At 34.2% G+C, this 7,434-nt stretch overlaps 1 long non-coding RNA gene across 1 annotated transcript; it reads right to left on the reverse strand.

The window, feature by feature from the left end:
• Positions 383-7,174, reverse strand: LOC107607406. The gene is made up of 3 exons (XR_002350148.1): positions 6,531-7,174; positions 6,189-6,425; positions 383-433 (listed from the first exon to the last, which is right to left on the reverse strand). It is a non-coding gene; the product is annotated as an uncharacterized LOC107607406 (long non-coding RNA).

The raw sequence follows: 7,434 nt of genomic DNA on the forward strand, positions 1-7,434 counted from the left end.
CGAGCTAGCGACGCCAAAAGAGCGCTTCATTGGGAGGCAACCTGTAATGACCCAACTTCAAGAACGTTATGATCGTACCAAAAGTAAGGCGTTACCAACCTACTTTCCTTTATTAACTATTTTCTATTGAGCCTTTAGGTCGATATCGCGATTTAGTTTTATAGAAAATTCCAGAAAATTTTGTTTTTGTTTATTAAAAACATATATCAAGATCACCAGATGATAATAATCACATAATTATTAATAATAATATCTGACATACAAAGATTTCAAATAAAACTCAGATACAAATCCTATCCTTCTGTATAAAATAAAAATGTTAAACAACAAGAGCGAGGGAACTCTATAAAAGCAACTTAACTCATACACTTAACTCATAAATATAGTCCAACAATCATCCGCAGCTTCAAACTGAGTCTTCGAACCTGTGTTACTGAAAGGGTGGAAGATTTTGGGGTGAGAACAAACCACACGTTCTCAGTAGGGAATGGAAATGCCGTAAAAGTAATGATGAACATGCAAATAACTAACTCCAGTTTCCAATGTAGTTTTCTTTATAAAACCTTTTCAAAATTTCTTAAGACTTACTTGAAACTGTTTAAATCCCTTTCTTTAAATCATATTACTTAAATAAAGTCTCAACCGCATTAGCAATTCTTCAGCTACAAATAGCATTCCTCAACCATCACAATAACTAAGTACATCAGCAACATAAATAATATACCCAAACCTCACTTCACAAATACCATTCCTCAATACTTCATTAAGTTCAAAACATCAACAAAATATCTAATCAAACACACAAACAAGTCACCAAGACAAGCAGCACAATCACAAAGAAACAAGACTAGCAACACGATCAAATGCATATGGACAAACAATATGATGCATGTCTGTCCTAAGCAGGCCATGAGCTCACGTGTTGGTTGGCTGCCCGCAATCCCGACATTTACCCGGTCACGAGTAATCCCAATTTTCCGGATACGATTTTCCGTTCCTAAATAAATGCGCATATAAGAATAGCTACTCATCTGAGACAGCCTCTGCTTACTGCAGGAAAATAAGTAAGACGTTACTAACCTATTGTCTTTATTAACTATTTAATATTGAGCTTTTAATTTGATATTGCGTTTCAGTTTTTAAGAAAATGTCAGAAAGTTTTGTTTTTTACTTTTTAAAATCATATATTAAACATCATCAAATAATAATAATCACGTAATTATTAATAATAATAAGTATTATAAAAAAGAATTCAAATGAAACTCAGATACAACTCCTATCCCTTTGTATAAAATAAAATCTTATGAAAGCAACTCAACTCATAAACTTAACTCATAAATAAGTCTAATAATCGCCTGCAACTTCAAATTGAGTCTTCGAACCTGTGTCACTGAAAGGGTGGAAGATTTTGGGGTGAGAACAAACCACACGTTCTCAGTAGGGAATGGGAATGCCGTAAAAGTAATGAAATAAAATGCAAATAATTAGCATACTCAATAAAACTATATTTCATCAAACCTTTTGAATATACTCTTAGTTTTACTTTAACTAATTGATCACCTTTTTCGAAGACTCTAAACTCAAAACAGATCTCAATGACAAGATTAATTATATCAATCATTTTTTTAGCCACTTAATTAATTCTCAATCACAACGTCAATTATTAATCTCTTTAAAACATTCAGAAACTAAAAGTACAAGCAAGAGATTTAATTCAACATACAAACAAATCACAACAAGACAAGCAGCACAAATTACAAAGAAATAAAACAAGCAAACACAATCAAATGCAGATGCGCAAATAAGGATGATGCATGTCTAGTCTTAGTGCAGATAATGAGCTCATTTGTCGGTTTCTACCCGCTCCCGACGTAACCCGAAGCAGCTGAAACGGGTATGGCTTTCCAGTTGACTATACCCCTGTGTACAGGAAATAACCCCTCTGCCACCACAGGGTCCACTGCACGCAGGAAATAACACATCTATCACTGCAGGGATGTATGCCGACACACCTTCTGTATACAGAAAATAACCCCTCTGCCACTACAGAAATGGAACAGGTGGTCACGGTACTTCTGTAGCAGGAAATAACCCCTCTGCCTTACAAAAATAAAATATGGATCTGTACCGTAGGAAAGCATTCTCAGTGATCACACCATTATCTATCTGAGTGCCTCACTGCAGTAGATGATCATACAAGTATATCTGGAGTTTCCTTAACGCAACAAATGAATAAACACATCTCTTGGGTTGCCTCAAGCAATAAATAAATATCTCTTGGGTTGCCTCAAGCAACAAATCATCACATAATCATTCTCATTATCATCATTCGTTATCATTCTCATTATTCATCATCACTTTGACATTCTTATGCAGTACCTCTTTCTTTCTCTGTTCACTTATGCTATTCAAATTCAATCATACTATACAAATTTTACATCTTTCACTTTTACAACATCTTTAGCTAAAACCATTTCTCTTTATCATTCGGATTCAAATATTATAAAATTCACCAAACTTCTGAAAAGTAATCCTTTATTTTAAGCCTAAATCATAACCCTTTTCATATTGAATCCAACTCAACATAATTCCTTTCTTAAATAATTCAAACTTGAAATATAAACCTTTTCTTGGTAATTCCAAATTCAAAATAGTATAATTCTTCTCTTATTTAGATAAAACTCAAATAATATAATTTTTCAAGTTCAAATTTTCTAAAATGACTTCTCAAACAAAACCTTAGGTTTTTATAAAATTTCGACAGCACCTCCCATAAAAATCGGACTTAACCACCCTTACGGGTTCCTTCTTTCTCAACATCTCATCAAACCTTTCTCAACAATTACCACAATAATATATTCTTAAAAACATTTGATAATAGTATAGAAAATCTATTTCTCAAGTTCCATATCCAAGTAATCACCAAAACAACATCAGCAGTCTAATTTCAGTTTTATTTTTAAAATATCAAACGAATTCGGAATTACGCAAACTTTGTATCCATGCGACCGTCTCGGATTAAGATTTCTATTAAGCAAAAAATCACAATTTTTTGCTGGCTCTAGCTTCGGAGATATAAGCAAAACCGTGACTGCTCTGTAGTGTGTTAAAACCAGAAGACAGCAGCAGCGTACAGTATTCGAAATTTCATATAAAATCCAAATTAAATCCAACCACCTTCAAAATTAATGTGGTGAAACATAACTTATCCAAATTTCTTTCTCAATTGGTTCCAAGGTCATACCATTTTTAATGAAGGAGTTACGTAGCTTGGAAGTTAAGTAATTTTCTGCTGAAATCTGTTTTACAAATCATTGAACACAACCTCTTCCAAGTCCCATAACTCACTGATTAAAACATGGAAAACCCTGAAATTTAAATCATATATACTAACCATGCTCAAATTTCACCTCCAATTGGTTGCATCTCAATATAATTCCAGAATTAAAAATTATAAAGGCTCAAAGTTACTGACTTAGAAAACAAAACCTGATTTTTACTGCATAATACATCTTACTTTAAAAATTCATATCTTTAAAACCACAACTCTAAAAATTCTAAATTTTTATGAAATTAAAGTACTAGGACCAGAGTTTCATTTAAAATTGGTTCCATTTCAAAATTCAAACTGGAGAATTTTTAATAGAGGAAACAAGTTGCTGCTGTCTTAAGCGTCCTGCAGAAAACCAGATTTGGCATTCCTAATTCAAAAATTTACCATAAATCATAAACTTAATGAAAAAGCCTCAAATTCACCAGTCCAGCTTCCTATATCCCAAAGCTTAATCCAGATTTGGTCTCACGCAATTCTGATCATCACAAAATTAGTTATAGATTTTCAAAGTCTCCAGCTTCATTTAAAAGTAATGTAGAAAATCAAGTTTTACATTTTAACTTTGAAAAATCTTAACTAGTTCTATAGTCAATTCAAATTTCCCAAAATTGAATCCCAACAACAACTTTAATTACAGTTTACTCAGCCTTTACTCTCATAGCAAGCGGGACAAGACCCACGCCCTTGCCAACAATCCCGTATACCAAATAATATTTTCTTAAAAGAATCATTGAGGTTATTATCATTAAATAAGCCTTAAATATTGATTTTGATTAAGTCCTTGTACTTTTATAAAAATTTGGACATAATCTCCTTTAAAAATAGGACTTAGCCACCCTTACGGGTTCCTTCTTTCTCAATATTTCATCAGCCTCTTTCAGCAGTTGCCACAACAATATATATTCTTAAAAACATTTGATAATAGTATAGAAAATCTATTTCTCAAATCCCATATCCAAGTAATCACCAAAACAACATCGGCAGTCTAATTTCAATTTTATTTTTAAAATATCAAACGAATTCGGAATTACGCAAACCTTGTATCCATGTGACCGTCTCGGATTAAGCTTTCTATTAAACTAAAAATCACAGTTTTTCGCTGGCTCTAGCTTCAGGAATATAAGCAAAACCGTGACTGCTCTGTAGTGTCTTAAAACCAGAAGACAGCAGCAGCGTACAACATTCGAAATTTCATATAAAATCCAAATTAAATCCAACCACCTTCAAAATTAATGTAGTTAAACATAACTTATCCAAAATTCTTTCTCAATTGGTTCCAAGGTCATACCATTTTTAATGAAGGAGTTACGTAGCTTGGAAGTTAGGTAATTTTCTGCTGAAGTCTGTTTTACAAATCATTGAACATAACCTCTTCCAAGTCCCCTAACTCACTTATTAAAACATGGAATACCCTGAAATTTAAATCATATATACTAAACATACTCAAATTTCAGATCCAATTAGTTTCATCTCAATATCATTCCAGAATTAAAAATTATAAAGGCTCAAAGTTACTGACTTATAAAACAAAACCTAATTTTTACTGCTTAATACATCTTACTTTAAAAATTCATATCTTTAAAACCACAACTCTAAAAATTCTAAATTTTTATGAAATTAAAGTACTAGGACCAGAGTTTCATTTAAAACTGGCTCCATTTCAAAATTCTAACTGAAGAATTTTTAATAGAGGAAACAATTTGCTGCTGTGTTAAACGTTCTGCAGAAAACCAGATTTGACATTCCTAATTCAAAAATTTACCACAAATCATAAACTTAATGAAAAAGTCTCAAATTCACCAGCCCAGCTTCCTATATCCCAAAGCTTAATCCAGACTTAGTCCCACGTAATTCCAATCATCATAGAATTAGTTATAGATTTTCAAAGTCTCCGGCTTCATTTAAAAGTAATGCAGAAAATCAAGTTTTACATTTTAACTTTGAAAAATCTTAACTAGTTCTATAGTCAATTCAAATTTCCCAAAATTGAATCCCAACAACAACTTTAATTACAGTTTACTCAGCCTTTACTCTCATATCATTTCGATTATCGTTGTGAATAACTGATTCTCTTCCAAAGTCATCTTTTAATCTCAAAAATCAGATTTTCAGCAACTAGTTCAACATTATAAGATTCAATCTTCCAATTATTCCTTAAGCCCAACTTCAATTAATCACTAACTAAACCCATTACAATAAACCAACTCAACAGCAATAGTTTCAATTTGACCCATCAAAATACCGAAATCACAATAATCTCTCATCAAACAATTTATAAATTCAATCTCACAAAATCATCAAATTTAACCAAAGTTCCCATCAAAAATTTCAATCATTCCAATCATAATTTCAGCCGCACAACTCAACTAATTCAGTATAATCACATAGAGTTAGAACTTTTCAACAATTCCATTCATATCAGAAAAAACAATATCAATTACAACTTCAAACACTCACAACAAAGCCCAAAGACATTCACAGCTTTAACCTGAATTCAATAATCCAATTGAAGCACTAACACATCATCAAACTTACTCCAAATTTCACAACCTCAACCATCATCACAATAATCCCAAACCAAACACAAATCTAACTCAGTTCATCAATTATCATTACGACAACTTTTCAATAGTTAACTCATCAAATTTTAATTTAACAAGTATTATCAAATGAATCACCATTCACAGCCACATTTAATTCCAGTCACAGCTCAAAATATTCACAACAACTAACAAATTTCAAATGCATTTCAGGTTATTCATGACAATTAAGAAATTCTAAACCATTGTTAACCATTTTCACTTATTCCAATAACTTGGTGGGCATTCTAAATTAAGAACGTTAAATCCCCTACCTCAAAGTCGAAACTCACGGAATTCACTAAACGCAGCTGCTCCATTAGCAGTTTCCAGCACCTATTTCCATGGCAGCAACAATGACAAGGTTAAAGGCCTCCTTTCCTCTCCGATCTGAGATTCTAGAAGTAGCAGCCATTTTCAAACAGAGCCAGCAGCAACGTGAGGTGGCCACGGCAGCAAGCAAAAACCATGAATTCAAATCGGATAAAAGTAACAATTCTGGAAGTTCAATTCTGGAAGTTCAGGGCAAAATCAAATTGGAACAAGAGCAAGACTAATAAAATGGCAGTGGAATAAACAAAAACATCAAGTGATGATTCAGAACACGAATGTCTTACAACAATTAGAAGGTAATAACAGAACGACGAAGCTACGGCAGCGGTATAGGCAACTGCAATAGAAAGTCGGAGGGTGGCAGAGCAACTTCCTCCTCCAGCGACGGCTTGGTGAGACGCGGCAGCAGCAGGGTGCAACAACGGCGGCGCTACAGCTCAGTAACGGCGACGCGGTGGCAGCTCGCGTGGATGGCGACGGCAACCCACAGCACTGACGACGACAAGGCTGGTCGCGGGCTTCTTCCTCGCGGTGTCTGGCTCTCTCTCCGCGCTTGACGGCGTTTGGTGGCAATGGAGGCATGGCGGCGACACAGCAAAGGTTCCCTCCTCCCTTGGCTCTCGCGCGGTTTTTCCTTCCTCCTTGAACAGCGACGACGGCGTCCTCTTCGTCGGCAATAATGACGGCGGCGATGGCGAGGCGAGCTGGACGTGGTGCAGCTCCGTTCACAAGGTGTGGGTGTGTGACAGAAGGGGTGTGGGCTGAATGAGTGCAGTGTCCTGAGTGTGAATGTGTGCTGCGGTGAAGCTGAGGAAGAGAGGGGGAGTTTGTACGCTTGTGATGAGGGTGACGGTGCTGAGGAGGGTGGGGGAGGGTTAGGGTTTCTGATTAGTAACTTAGGGTTTCCAATTTAGGATTTAGGGTTAGAAATTAGGATTTTATAAAGAAATAAGGATAGATATGAATAGATATTTTGATAAAATTGAAGGTAGAGTAATTTTAAAATCAAACATATTCTATTAAAAATATTTAGGAACATTATTTATCAACATATTGCTAAGTTCAATCAATTATTTCTAATTTAAATTATAAAATGAACAAGTTAATTATATTTTGTAAAGTACAATTTAAATTCAAATATCAATTTTCTAGATTAAATCATACAAATCTCTATTATTTTTCTATCTC

Source organism: Arachis ipaensis, chromosome B07 (genome assembly GCF_000816755.2).
Source record: "Arachis ipaensis cultivar K30076 chromosome B07, Araip1.1, whole genome shotgun sequence".
In the NCBI taxonomy this organism is placed as follows: domain Eukaryota; kingdom Viridiplantae; phylum Streptophyta; class Magnoliopsida; order Fabales; family Fabaceae; genus Arachis; species Arachis ipaensis.